We start from the raw sequence: 13,898 nt of genomic DNA, 5'->3' as shown, positions 1-13,898 counted from the left end.
CTTAGACTCTCATCACTTCCTAGTCCCACCACTCCTAGCCTCATTGCACGCAGCTGCGCGCGGGAATAGTGAGACAGGAGACTGAGAGGGAAACAGCAGCGGGCTGAGCTTGCTAAGAGGGACTCGGGAGGCCAGAGTCTGAGGGCGTCTGGGCGCCGCAGCAAGAAGTAGTTAGATTAGGCGGCTGGCAGTACTCGCTACAGTCTGCAGGCAGCAGTGAAGTGGGGTAGGACTAGCTAGCCTGGCTGGTCACGTCACTCAAGGACGGTCCGGTCCCACTCCACAGAGGTGTAGCTGAGCTTTCTTCTAGTGTTTGTGCTTATGTTATTTTTATTGTAGCACAATTTACACAGCATTTCACATAATGCGTTAATTAGATAAGGTTGGGTTTGGGCTAATAAGTTTAAACAAGAGATAAGGCTTGCAGTAAGATCAGGAAGCACAGTCAGTGGAGACAGAAATCTATTTGTGACAACTTCAACAGAGAATGCAAGTAAGTGCACAAGTATATTATTGCTGTTGTAGTGCAGATGGTGCCCAACTAGGTCTTTTCTTTTTGGTGGTGCATTTTGTCTCTTTGTAAGGGAATTCCACTCTGGTGAATCCTGAGGCTCGTAGAATCTTTTGTAGGTGAAGTTTGTGCATTTGTTGTGCTTTGGAGATTTAAAGAGTCCAGTAGTGTTATTCCTTGATCCAGGGACATTATGGTGTATGATTTCCCTTCATATTGGAAGAAACTGTATTTTATACCAAGTTTATTGAGATTCTGTGTAATTGTCATGAAGGATCTTCTCTTGGCCAGCGTGAAAGAAGAGAGGTCCAGAAATAACTAAATGTTTTTATATCTGTCTGGGAGAGACTTGTTTAGAAAGGCAGCTCTGAGAATACACTCTTTAGTCGTGTAGTAGTGGAGTCTGATTATTACATCTCTTGATAAATCTGCAGATGCATTTCTAGGGTGAAGAGCTCTGTGTGCCCGGTCAATCAAGGGGCCAACATCCTGGAGAGAACCCAAGAGTTCCTTGAAGAGACTCGTGAGATACTCTGGGAGTTCAGCAGATCCAATGTCTTCTGGTATACCCCTTACACTAATATTGTTTTGACGTGACCTGTCTTCTAGGTCTGCCAACTTTTTTGTTTCTAGCTCAGATATTATCTCTGCCAGATTCTGGGTATAGGACAGGAAATTAGTGTGGTTTACCGCCAGATCTTCAGTGTTGGAAATGGATGACGTTTCTCTAATTTAGTTTGATTTAGGTTGGAAGAGAAGTTAAAACTTAATTTTCTGTTGCTACATGTAGTTATAATAATAAGGATAAAAGATAAACTATTCTTTACCTTTTATGACCACTGGGTGTCAGTATAGTGTTAGTTATGGAACAACTGTGTTATTGCTTAGTGCAGTGCTTTCCAAACTTTGTGTCGTGACACATTAGTGTGTCAGCGGCAGTGTGTAGGTGTGTCCCTGCTTAAGCACAATTTTTTTTTTAATTTAAAATTATTTTTAATTTCCGACTTTCCGCCTGCCTGCTACGCATATCACGTAGTTGACACGTGATTGATACCTAGTGGGTCACAGATCATCTTAACCTATTGGCGCAGCTTAGTGGGAACTGAAACTATTCCCATTGGCAGCACATTGGCTCCTGACTGCACGTGTAGTCTCCTCAAATCGGCTCGTGACTGCACATGTAGTAAGCGAGTGGGCAGTAGTCCGTCAGACTCGCAGAGCTCTGAGGGGCAGCAGCTTAAATGCTGAGCTGAAGTCAGTGTTTTTTTTTGCAGCTAGCTCCCAGTAGTGCAGTGCTGCTCCTGCTCTTGATATATGGATAGGAAGTGGAAGCTTAAAAATGCTTGATGATGAAATGTGAGTGTCTTTCTCAAATATTCCACTAAATATTCAGAGACTGTTCATCCCATCAACCTCATACATCCCATTTATAGTAAGTAGCTATTGATGCTATTGGTGGTATTAAACTTTTTTCTAATTCTTGCACATACATACTGTTATTTGTTAATACATTTCGTAATTATATATTTTATGTATGTGTCCGTCTCTCTTAAAACAAGTTAGTTTAACCTCCTGTTTGCTAGTACAACTGAATTACTGTATCGCAAAATGATGTAGGTCTAAAAAGTGTGTCACCAACATGAAAAGTTTGGAAAGCTCTGGCTTAGAGTTATAACACCTAAGATTCTTTGGGTTTTTTAGGTGATGTCGGGACCTTCTGTACGATCGATGTTGATGGTTTTCATGACAATGGCTCAAGAAATGATGCGAGTGCTTCAGAAAAGAGTAGAGTCAGAAATGTGAATTTCTGGCTCCAAGGGCAGATTGCATTTTTTAGCACTTACTGTCCCCTATTATTACTATAGATATCAAAACCTTGAATAGGAAGGGAATGTGGGTGGAGCAGCGGGTATCTAAAATTAAAACCTAACTTTTATTTCAACACTTAAAAAAAGAAAGAAAAAATAATGACATACAATTTAAAAACACAAATTCGCGTAGAACTTGGAAATTGGGGTTAAATTATACCCTTTATTTAGTATTTGGATGGGGTAACGATATGAGCGAGGGGTATCAATATTCAGATATTGTAGTACTCAAATAAGGTTATCTGAAGAGCTGATATAAGTGTGGATTCTCTTGTATTTCTGACACCTATATTACTGTGTCAAATTATTGTTGTGCATACATATAGTGTTACTATAAATGTTTTATCTCTCTGATCTAACTGAATAATATACACCTCCTCTATTGAGCTTGTGTATCGAACTGAGGTGATGAAATATCGTGCTTAATTAAATTGATGAGAGAATAGACTTTTATGATTTAAGATTTTGGTATTGTCTATATATATATATATAGAGGTGATTCTGCTATATGTATTGAACTTATATGATTTAGGATTTTGGTATTATGTATATATGCAGAAATGATTCTGCTATATTTATTGAAGTTCAAATATTGAGAAAAAATGTATAAATCGAGTTGCAGTACGTTGTAAAGATAAGTGCCTTTAGCTAATGCTTAAATTGCAATATTTATATTAGTCCTTACACACGTAATAGGAGCATTCCCCTTATTTCTGGGGTATTGTACTTTATACAGAGGTTGTTGTATCTTTTCTCTTAATTTTGTTTAAGTGAATATATCTGCAGAATTAAAACATGCATGTAGACACTTCTATACATATGTATTTTGTTGTTTAACTCGTTAATGCCGATACTTTGTATCTATAGTTGGGGATGATATGGATTAATACTTGTGATCGATATCTTAGTGTGATATTGTGGCTTAGTTGTTATTGTGCTTCTTGTTTAGCCTATTAGTTCTAGTAAATAAGGATACTTGTGGAGTATTGAAGTCACAAGCTTCAAATGAGATAGTTGTTGGTTCTATTTTGTATATATAGAGTCAAGTCAGTATCGAGCTGATTGTTATTTCCCCTTAGTATCTATGTATATATATTGGCTTTGAGTTAATTGCAATTTTGTGTGATTCAGTATGTTACATAACTTTGTATATTTTTCTTGAATTTTCTTCGAAGACACTACACTTGACCTAATGTGTTATTTCTTTATTTGCTAACACTGTTGTATATGTTTGGTCTATTCAGTATTAAGTCCTGTTTGCTAGTACAATATTTGTTCACAGTAATGTTTATATATTATTGCGGTTCACTTGTATTATTAATTAATACGGTCGACTGTATAATACCTTAATGATTTTGTCTATCTAGACCCTGATAGCTTTCATAGATAGATTTCTTATATTTATAGAGCTCTTTATAATTCTGCTATTAGGTGGACTAGACAAATGTGGGTCTTAGTTTGTTAACAATAACAGCTGAGCTGAGTCTGCGATAGTCCCTCGGTTTCCAGCAGTATTGTTTGGGAGCCGGTATATTTTTAGGTATAACCGTCGTGTGGTCTTTTAGAATATTGACTAGCGTCAGATAAATTGTAGTGTATTCAGGTCAAGTAATACTGAAACTTCTATAACGAAGGTTACTTAATAAAGTTAGGAGTCACACTTTTTTTCTTTTCGCATTCACACTATATTAATGGTTTTGTTATCCTTGCATTCACATCGTATTTAGGTATTACTAAATATAGAAACATCCACTTCAGCTTTCCCCAACTTATTTTAAAATTAATCCCCAATACTCATTCATGCGTTCATTTGGTTATCTAAGTTCTACGTTCTTTTGCTAATTAAAAACTAGATCGGTTGAAATCGAGATGTCAACCTCTCCCTAACATGTTTCGCCGTTTGTAATTCCGGCTTTTTCAAAGGGTGACGCGCGCAACATTTTTCGGTAATTTATTGGCTTTGCTCCACCCTATGGTCGGTTTGTCGCCAATCAGAATTCATCTGTGTTTGATTGATGGGTGTTTGAATTACGACACTGTCTTTTTGGATATCTTATTCTTGGAATGTATTTCAATTATTTCTTAAACTTAGATATAATACTCATAATATGTTCTATAGAATTATTGACATATATTTCTGAGATGATGAAATACTTTATGCATATTTATGTTTGATCGATATCGTTCGTAACACATTTATCTGTTTTTGTAAGTGTCCGCTATATTACACTAACTCAAGATATAGGTTTAGACTATGAATAGTATGGATAATGTGTATAGATGGACTCGATACAGCCATGTACTTTGAGTTGATAACTTGCATGTAACTTTTAAGTTAATATTGATTCTTCATTAATATCTCTCATATTATTTATGTTTTAATTAATGTAATTATACCAATACAAGGAAGGATAAGAAGAATTTTTAGAGGATATCATCTGTATATGGCATGTACTTAGGTTGAACAGATCGATCAGACTTATGTAGATTAAACCTAGGTTGTTTCGCATTATATCGTCCTCTGACAGATGCACATACTGCTCATAGATTTTTATTCAATTTATGTTAAGAGGATACTTCTGGAATAAATGTTATATTAACTTATGAGGGTGTGAATTGGTCATTATGGGGTGACAAGCGTGACAGTGAGCTGATGTGCTAAAATGTGAAAATTGCATTGGATAAACTTTCTGTAGAGATGTGAAGAAAAGGAGTGGGTGCTGTAAGAGATGATATATTCATTCAGATATACTTTAGTTAACGAGGATGATTTTGGGAGATTTATTTTCTTTTTATACAAAAGATTTAGCGATTTCAATTTCTTGTGACAACGTTAATATACGCTTTTAATGTAGCTAAGTGAAACATTTATATTAGAGAAATTTGATGGGCTTAGTGGGGTGCGATACTTTTTTACACTGTGTGTTTAATTGTGTTTGGTACTTGGGACAAGTGTCATACTTGAAAGGTAAGTAATCGGTGAGGTTAGATTCTTGTGATTAGGGGTGTGGCCTACTCTTGGATGGTGGTGATAGTGTTGTGGGGGATGAGGGGGTAATGTGGATATAATGAAGTGGGTAAAGAGTAAGGGGGGATCTGGTGAAAGATGGGACTAGGGAAGGAGTGAATGTGAGTAGAAAGTTGGGGGTGAAGTGGCAACTGTGGAGGAAAGGTGAAAAACAATGTGAGGTGGTTTATATTGGACTGAAATTAGCCCTGTGAAAGTGTTGATACAGTATGATTAGGAGAACCAACTGTGTGAGTGTAACATAAATTGAATTCTAATTGATGGATTTTAGGAAATAATTTTTACTGAATACTTTATGTTGTTTTTGCAGAAGAAACCTATACGTTTATATTATTATGATATGAATTGTTATAGGAACACCTAGGCTTATTAATATCATTGTATGAATTTTCATGCATAATTTGAATGGTGTATTTTACTTTTTCAGTGTTATAAGAACATTGAGTAATTGTTTTGTTCATTTAAACCTTTTGGATGAACGCAATCCATAAGGTATATCCATTTGGTTTCTATCTTTTGGAGGGCCTTCTCTAGGTCTCCTCCTCTTAGTCCTAAGGACAGCTTTTGGACACCATAGCATTCCAGTTCAGAGGTTTTGCAATGATGGTGTTTCAGAAAGTGAGATGCTACAGATGTTAATTTTTTATCTTTTTGTAAATCTTTGGGAGCATTACGAATGTTTCTTAAGTGTTCCATGATTCTTGTGTGTAACTTTCTAGTGGTCATTCCTATGTAAGTATAGGGACACTTGCATTGGAGGGCATATATGAGTCCCACTGTGTTACAACTTAGGTAAGTTTTGATTTGGTGTGATTTGCCAAATCTGTCTGTAATAGTTTTTTTCTTTTTCATCATGTGTGAGCAAGTTGAACAGCTTCCACATGGGAAAGAGCCTTTCTCTGGAGTTCTTATTGATTTTGTTTTCTTGATGTAATGGCTAGGACTTAATCTTTCTTTTAGATTTCTTGATCTTCTATAGCCGATTTCTGCTTTTTGACCAATTATACTTTTTAAAATTGGATCAGCTTGTAGTATATGCCAATTGTTTTGAATGATTCTGATGACTTCTTGTGATTGGTCATTGTAGGTCAAGACTAGTCTTGTTTTTTTATCCTGTTTTTTTGGTCGGACCTGCAAAAAGAAGAGGCCTTATTACAACCAAAGAAACAAAATTTCTAAATGTATCTCACCCAAAAACAGCCACGTTTTATTTGATCCCAAAAATTCATAAAAACAATAAGCAACCTCCTGGTCGTCCAATAGTATCAGGCAACGACAACTTAACCGAGAAAGCAAGTCAGTACATAGATCTCAGACTCAGACAATTCCTAACTCAACTCCCATCTTATGTGAGAGATACCATGGAAGTATTGCAAATCATCGAAGATATTCATATTTCCAAAAAAACTTGGTTAGTAACCTCAGATGTCGAGTCTTTGTACACTAGCATAAATCATCAACTCGGACTTAATGCTGTAAAATACTTTCTAGACATGTCATCAGAAGAAAGTCAAGATTATAATGAATTCATGATAAATCTACTGAAGTTCGTGTTAACGAAAAATTATTTTCTTTTCAATAACAAATACTATCTTCAAACCCAAGGAACAGCGATGGGCACTGCATGTGCACCCACGTATGCCAACCTGTTCCTAGGCTGGTGGGAACAAAAACATGTTTTCTCAGATATCAACGATCAATACACCAAATACATCCCAATGTGGGTTAGATATATCGACGACATCCTATTCCTATGGGAAGGACCAGAATCCGAATTGGATAATTTTCTTGCACATCTAAACAACAATAAATTAAATATAAAACTAACTTAGGAAAAAAGCTTAACCAATATATCCTTCCTAGACTTACTCATTCAGAAGAACCCTGATGGCACACTCTCAACAGACCTGTACAGAAAAAGAACAGCCACCAACAACGTACTTCACTCAACCAGTGCACATGCACCCAATACCACTAAATCGCTACCCATAGGGGAATTTCTTAGGATCAAACGCAACTGCTCAGACGAGCAAACCTTTAGAAAAAGAGCCACAGAACTAGAAAACAGGTTAAAAGTGAGAGGTTACAGTAAAAGGTCCATTCAGAAAGCTAAAAAAAGAGCATACAATACACCGAGATCTGACCTATTGAAGGTCCGACCAAAAAAACAGGATAAAAAAACAAGACTAGTCTTGACCTACAATGACCAATCACAAGAAGTCATCAGAATCATTCAAAACAATTGGCATATACTACAAGCTGATCCAATTTTAAAAAGTATAATTGGTCAAAAAGCAGAAATCGGCTATAGAAGATCAAGAAATCTAAAAGAAAGATTAAGTCCTAGCCATTACATCAAGAAAACAAAATCAATAAGAACTCCAGAGAAAGGCTCTTTCCCATGTGGAAGCTGTTCAACTTGCTCACACATGATGAAAAAGAAAAAAACTATTACAGACAGATTTGGCAAATCACACCAAATCAAAACTTACCTAAGTTGTAACACAGTGGGACTCATATATGCCCTCCAATGCAAGTGTCCCTATACTTACATAGGAATGACCACTAGAAAGTTACACACAAGAATCATGGAACACTTAAGAAACATTCGTAATGCTCCCAAAGATTTACAAAAAGATAAAAAATTAACATCTGTAGCATCTCACTTTCTGAAACACCATCATTGCAAAACCTCTGAACTGGAATGCTATGGTGTCCAAAAGCTGTCCTTAGGACTAAGAGGAGGAGACCTAGAGAAGGCCCTCCAAAAGATAGAAACCAAATGGATATACCTTATGGATTGCGTTCATCCAAAAGGTTTAAATGAACAAAACAATTACTCAATGTTCTTATAACACTGAAAAAGTAAAATACACCATTCAAATTATGCATGAAAATTCATACAATGATATTAATAAGCCTAGGTGTTCCTATAACAATTCATATCATAATAATATAAACGTATAGGTTTCTTCTGCAAAAACAACATAAAGTATTCAGTAAAAATTATTTCCTAAAATCCATCAATTAGAATTCAATTTATGTTACACTCACACAGTTGGTTCTCCTAATCATACTGTATCAACACTTTCACAGGGCTAATTTCAGTCCAATATAAACCACCTCACATTGTTTTTCACCTTTCCTCCACAGTTGCCACTTCACCCCCAACTTTCTACTCACATTCACTCCTTCCCTAGTCCCATCTTTCACCAGATCCCCCCTTACTCTTTACCCACTTCATTATATCCACATTACCCCCTCATCCCCCACAACACTATCACCACCATCCAAGAGTAGGCCACACCCCTAATCACAAGAATCTAACCTCACCGATTACTTACCTTTCAAGTATGACACTTGTCCCAAGTACCAAACACAATTAAACACACAGTGTAAAAAAGTATCGCACCCCACTAAGCCCATCAAATTTCTCTAATATAAATGTTTCACTTAGCTACATTAAAAGCGTATATTAACGTTGTCACAAGAAATTGAAATCGCTAAATCTTTTGTATAAAAAGAAAATAAATCTCCCAAAATCATCCTCGTTAACTAAAGTATATCTGAATGAATATATCATCTCTTACAGCACCCACTCCTTTTCTTCACATCTCTACAGAAAGTTTATCCAATGCAATTTTCACATTTTAGCACATCAGCTCACTGTCACGCTTGTCACCCCATAATGACCAATTCACACCCTCATAAGTTAATATAACATTTATTCCAGAAGTATCCTCTTAACATAAATTGAATAAAAATCTATGAGCAGTATGTGCATCTGTCAGAGGACGATATAATGCGAAACAACCTAGGTTTAATCTACATAAGTCTGATCGATCTGTTCAACCTAAGTACATGCCATATACAGATGATATCCTCTAAAAATTCTTCTTATCCTTCCTTGTATTGGTATAATTACATTAATTAAAACATAAATAATATGAGAGATATTAATGAAGAATCAATATTAACTTAAAAGTTACATGCAAGTTATCAACTCAAAGTACATGGCTGTATCGAGTCCATCTATACACATTATCCATACTATTCATAGTCTAAACCTATATCTTGAGTTAGTGTAATATAGCGGACACTTACAAAAACAGATAAATGTGTTACGAACGATATCGATCAAACATAAATATGCATAAAGTATTTCATCATCTCAGAAATATATGTCAATAATTCTATAGAACATATTATGAGTATTATATCTAAGTTTAAGAAATAATTGAAATACATTCCAAGAATAAGATATCCAAAAAGACAGTGTCGTAATTCAAACACCCATCAATCAAACACAGATGAATTCTGATTGGCGACAAACCGACCATAGGGTGGAGCAAAGCCAATAAATTACCGAAAAATGTTGCGCGCGTCACCCTTTGAAAAAGCCGGAATTACAAACGGCGAAACATGTTAGGGAGAGGTTGACATCTCGATTTCAACCGATCTAGTTTTTAATTAGCAAAAGAACGTAGAACTTAGATAACCAAATGAACGCATGAATGAGTATTGGGGATTAATTTTAAAATAAGTTGGGGAAAGCTGAAGTGGATGTTTCTATATTTAGTAATACCTAAATACGATGTGAATGCAAGGATAACAAAACCATTAATATAGTGTGAATGCGAAAAGAAAAAAAGTGTGACTCCTAACTTTATTAAGTAACCTTCGTTATAGAAGTTTCAGTATTACTTGACCTGAATACACTACAATTTATCTGACGCTAGTCAATATTCTAAAAGACCACACGACGGTTATACCTAAAAATATACCGGCTCCCAAACAATACTGCTGGAAACCGAGGGACTATCGCAGACTCAGCTCAGCTGTTATTGTTAACAAACTAAGACCCACATTTGTCTAGTCCACCTAATAGCAGAATTATAAAGAGCTCTATAAATATAAGAAATCTATCTATGAAAGCTATCAGGGTCTAGATAGACAAAATCATTAAGGTATTATACAGTCGACCGTATTAATTAATAATACAAGTGAACCGCAATAATATATAAACATTACTGTGAACAAATATTGTACTAGCAAACAGGACTTAATACTGAATAGACCAAACATATACAACAGTGTTAGCAAATAAAGAAATAACACATTAGGTCAAGTGTAGTGTCTTCGAAGAAAATTCAAGAAAAATATACAAAGTTATGTAACATACTGAATCACACAAAATTGCAATTAACTCAAAGCCAATATATATACATAGATACTAAGGGGAAATAACAATCAGCTCGATACTGACTTGACTCTATATATACAAAATAGAACCAACAACTATCTCATTTGAAGCTTGTGACTTCAATACTCCACAAGTATCCTTATTTACTAGAACTAATAGGCTAAACAAGAAGCACAATAACAACTAAGCCACAATATCACACTAAGATATCGATCACAAGTATTAATCCATATCATCCCCAACTATAGATACAAAGTATCGGCATTAACGAGTTAAACAACAAAATACATATGTATAGAAGTGTCTACATGCATGTTTTAATTCTGCAGATATATTCACTTAAACAAAATTAAGAGAAAAGATACAACAACCTCTGTATAAAGTACAATACCCCAGAAATAAGGGGAATGCTCCTATTACGTGTGTAAGGACTAATATAAATATTGCAATTTAAGCATTAGCTAAAGGCACTTATCTTTACAACGTACTGCAACTCGATTTATACATTTTTTCTCAATATTTGAACTTCAATAAATATAGCAGAATCATTTCTGCATATATACATAATACCAAAATCCTAAATCATATAAGTTCAATACATATAGCAGAATCACCTCTATATATATATATAGACAATACCAAAATCTTAAATCATAAAAGTCTATTCTCTCATCAATTTAATTAAGCACGATATTTCATCACCTCAGTTCGATACACAAGCTCAATAGAGGAGGTGTATATTATTCAGTTAGATCAGAGAGATAAAACATTTATAGTAACACTATATGTATGCACAACAATAATTTGACACAGTAATATAGGTGTCAGAAATACAAGAGAATCCACACTTATATCAGCTCTTCAGATAACCTTATTTGAGTACTACAATATCTGAATATTGATACCCCTCGCTCATATCGTTACCCCATCCAAATACTAAATAAAGGGTATAATTTAACCCCAATTTCCAAGTTCTACGCGAATTTGTGTTTTTAATTGTATGTCATTATTTTTTCTTTCTTTTTTTAAGTGTTGAAATAAAAGTTAGGTTTTAATTTTAGATACCCGCTGCTCCACCCACATTCCCTTCCTATTCAAGGTTTTGATATCTATAGTAATAATAGGGGACAGTAAGTGCTAAAAAATGCAATCTGCCCTTGGAGCCAGAAATTCACATTTCTGACTCTACTCTTTTCTGAATCATTGATTCTTGCATAAGCACTCCAGCAAGTACCCACTGTAAAAATTAAAGTAGGTACAAATAGCAGTCCCTATTCACGTGTGTAGTGCGGTTGCAATCTTTTGCGTCTTCTAATGATGCGAGTGCGTTGAGGAATAGTTTATTCTATATCTCTGACTAGCATAAACATCCAGCTATGGATGGGAAGTAATTAGAGTAACTACCATTGTTTAGTACATAATATATAATAATTTTTGTTTTGTAATTTGGCTTTAATTAGTTTGATTATGATAGGTTCAGTCCGGAAGTATCCTGACGTCACTTCTGGGTGCGGCTTGGAAGCGGCTTGTTTTTTTTTTTTTTTAAATATGGAGATGTGGTGTAAGTATTTTATTAGTTTCCTTGATGTTATGTTACCATTGACAAAGGTCCAGTTCCTGGACCGAAACGTCTAGATTTATGTAAAGATATGGCTTTGATGGAATAAGCCTTGATGGAATAAAGGAACAAAGTGAGTTACAAAGTGTGCCATGTTGCAAGGTGTGTGTGAAGCTTATTAAATGTGTGTGTATACATACATATTTAGACATGTTTGTGTATGTATCTGAACCTTAAAGGGACATTATACACTCATTTTTTTTCTTTGCATAAATGTTTTGTAGATGATCTATTTATATAGGCCATAAAGTTGTTTTTATTAAATGTATAGCTTTGCTTATTTTTAAATAACATTTCAGACTCCTAACCAAGCCCCAAAGAAAATACCGTCGGCTACCTACTCCCATCTTGCTCCTGCTTGTGTAAAGGGTCTTTTCATATGCAAAAGAAGGGGGAGGGGGGGAGTGTCTTATTTCCCACTTGCAGTGGGCTTTCCAGCTACCTTTTCAACAGAGCTAAACTGAGAGCTTCTAAGTAAGTTTTTTTTTTTTAGATCAGAATCTGTGCATCTTATTCTTTATAGTAGTGTCTATTACATGCAGTTATATGAAAATGAGTGTATACTGTCCCTTTAAAGCCCTTTGCCTGTGTTTTGTTTTTAACACCTGAGATCTCATATATTTGAGCCCTTGTAACTTTTGTTTAAATAATTTTAATTAGATGGTGTTATTATAAGTGTAACTGTACTTTTGTAATGTATGTATTTGATGTGTTTTGTGATACTTTTTATGTTTTTCAAAACGGTTAGCCAGAGCTCTGAGGTCACGGTAATCATTCTAGCTTTAGGGCAATCATGTTTACTGGTAAGCTCGATGAGTGCAAACCCCACGATAAACCCATTATCGCTTGGGTGTACACGTTTGCACTCCACTCGCATTCTGGCCCTATATTAGATATTCATATAGGATGAACTTTAGGTGTAATATATTTCATGTTTTGAGATTAGGAAATATTGCCAGATTCAAAAACTTTAAAGGTGCCCCCTTTTAATTTAACCTCGTGTTGGTTCTCAAATAGTTAATATTTTATTATCGAGTCTATTTAAAATTAGATTTTGGTTTTACAGAAATTCACATCTGATTGCTGAATTATAAAGGATGGCATTATATTGTTAAGAACCGAATGGCACTTGACAATTTTGCAAGTTGTTTTATATTATAAAAAAAAAATAATTGGATCATATACCTAAAAGCACAACACCTCCTGTGTAGTGCATGCTGATAGAGGGATGCTGTCCACCCTTATATATATCTTCTACAAACAGCAGAGCCAATAAAACATTAAAGGTCTTTTATTTAGAACTGTTAGGCTGATTTCCACCAATACAAATTACACATACGGGAGACACATACTCTGAGGAGAGATGACCCTTTCTGGCACTAGAAAATGGAGGGATGCGAAACACGAAGATAGTCACAACCACATCATTTAGGTAGAGACCTGACCTGAACAACTGAGGGGAAAATCATTCTCAACATACCAAAGTAGTACAACTAAAGGGGATAAAGTGCAGCAAAGTAATGAATAAGTTTATACACAGTTATTGAATTAGACGCTAAGTGATTGCTATTTCAATGGAAAGGAAAAAACAATTGGTTCTGTTTTCTAAAAGCTATCTGTTGAAATGTCTGTTTAATTTGTCTTCAATGTTGTTAATCGTGTTGTTTTTA

This window comes from Bombina bombina, chromosome 5 (assembly GCF_027579735.1).
Source record: "Bombina bombina isolate aBomBom1 chromosome 5, aBomBom1.pri, whole genome shotgun sequence".
Taxonomy (NCBI): Eukaryota; Metazoa; Chordata; class Amphibia; order Anura; family Bombinatoridae; genus Bombina; species Bombina bombina.
Note: the sequence above shows the minus strand (reverse complement) of the source record.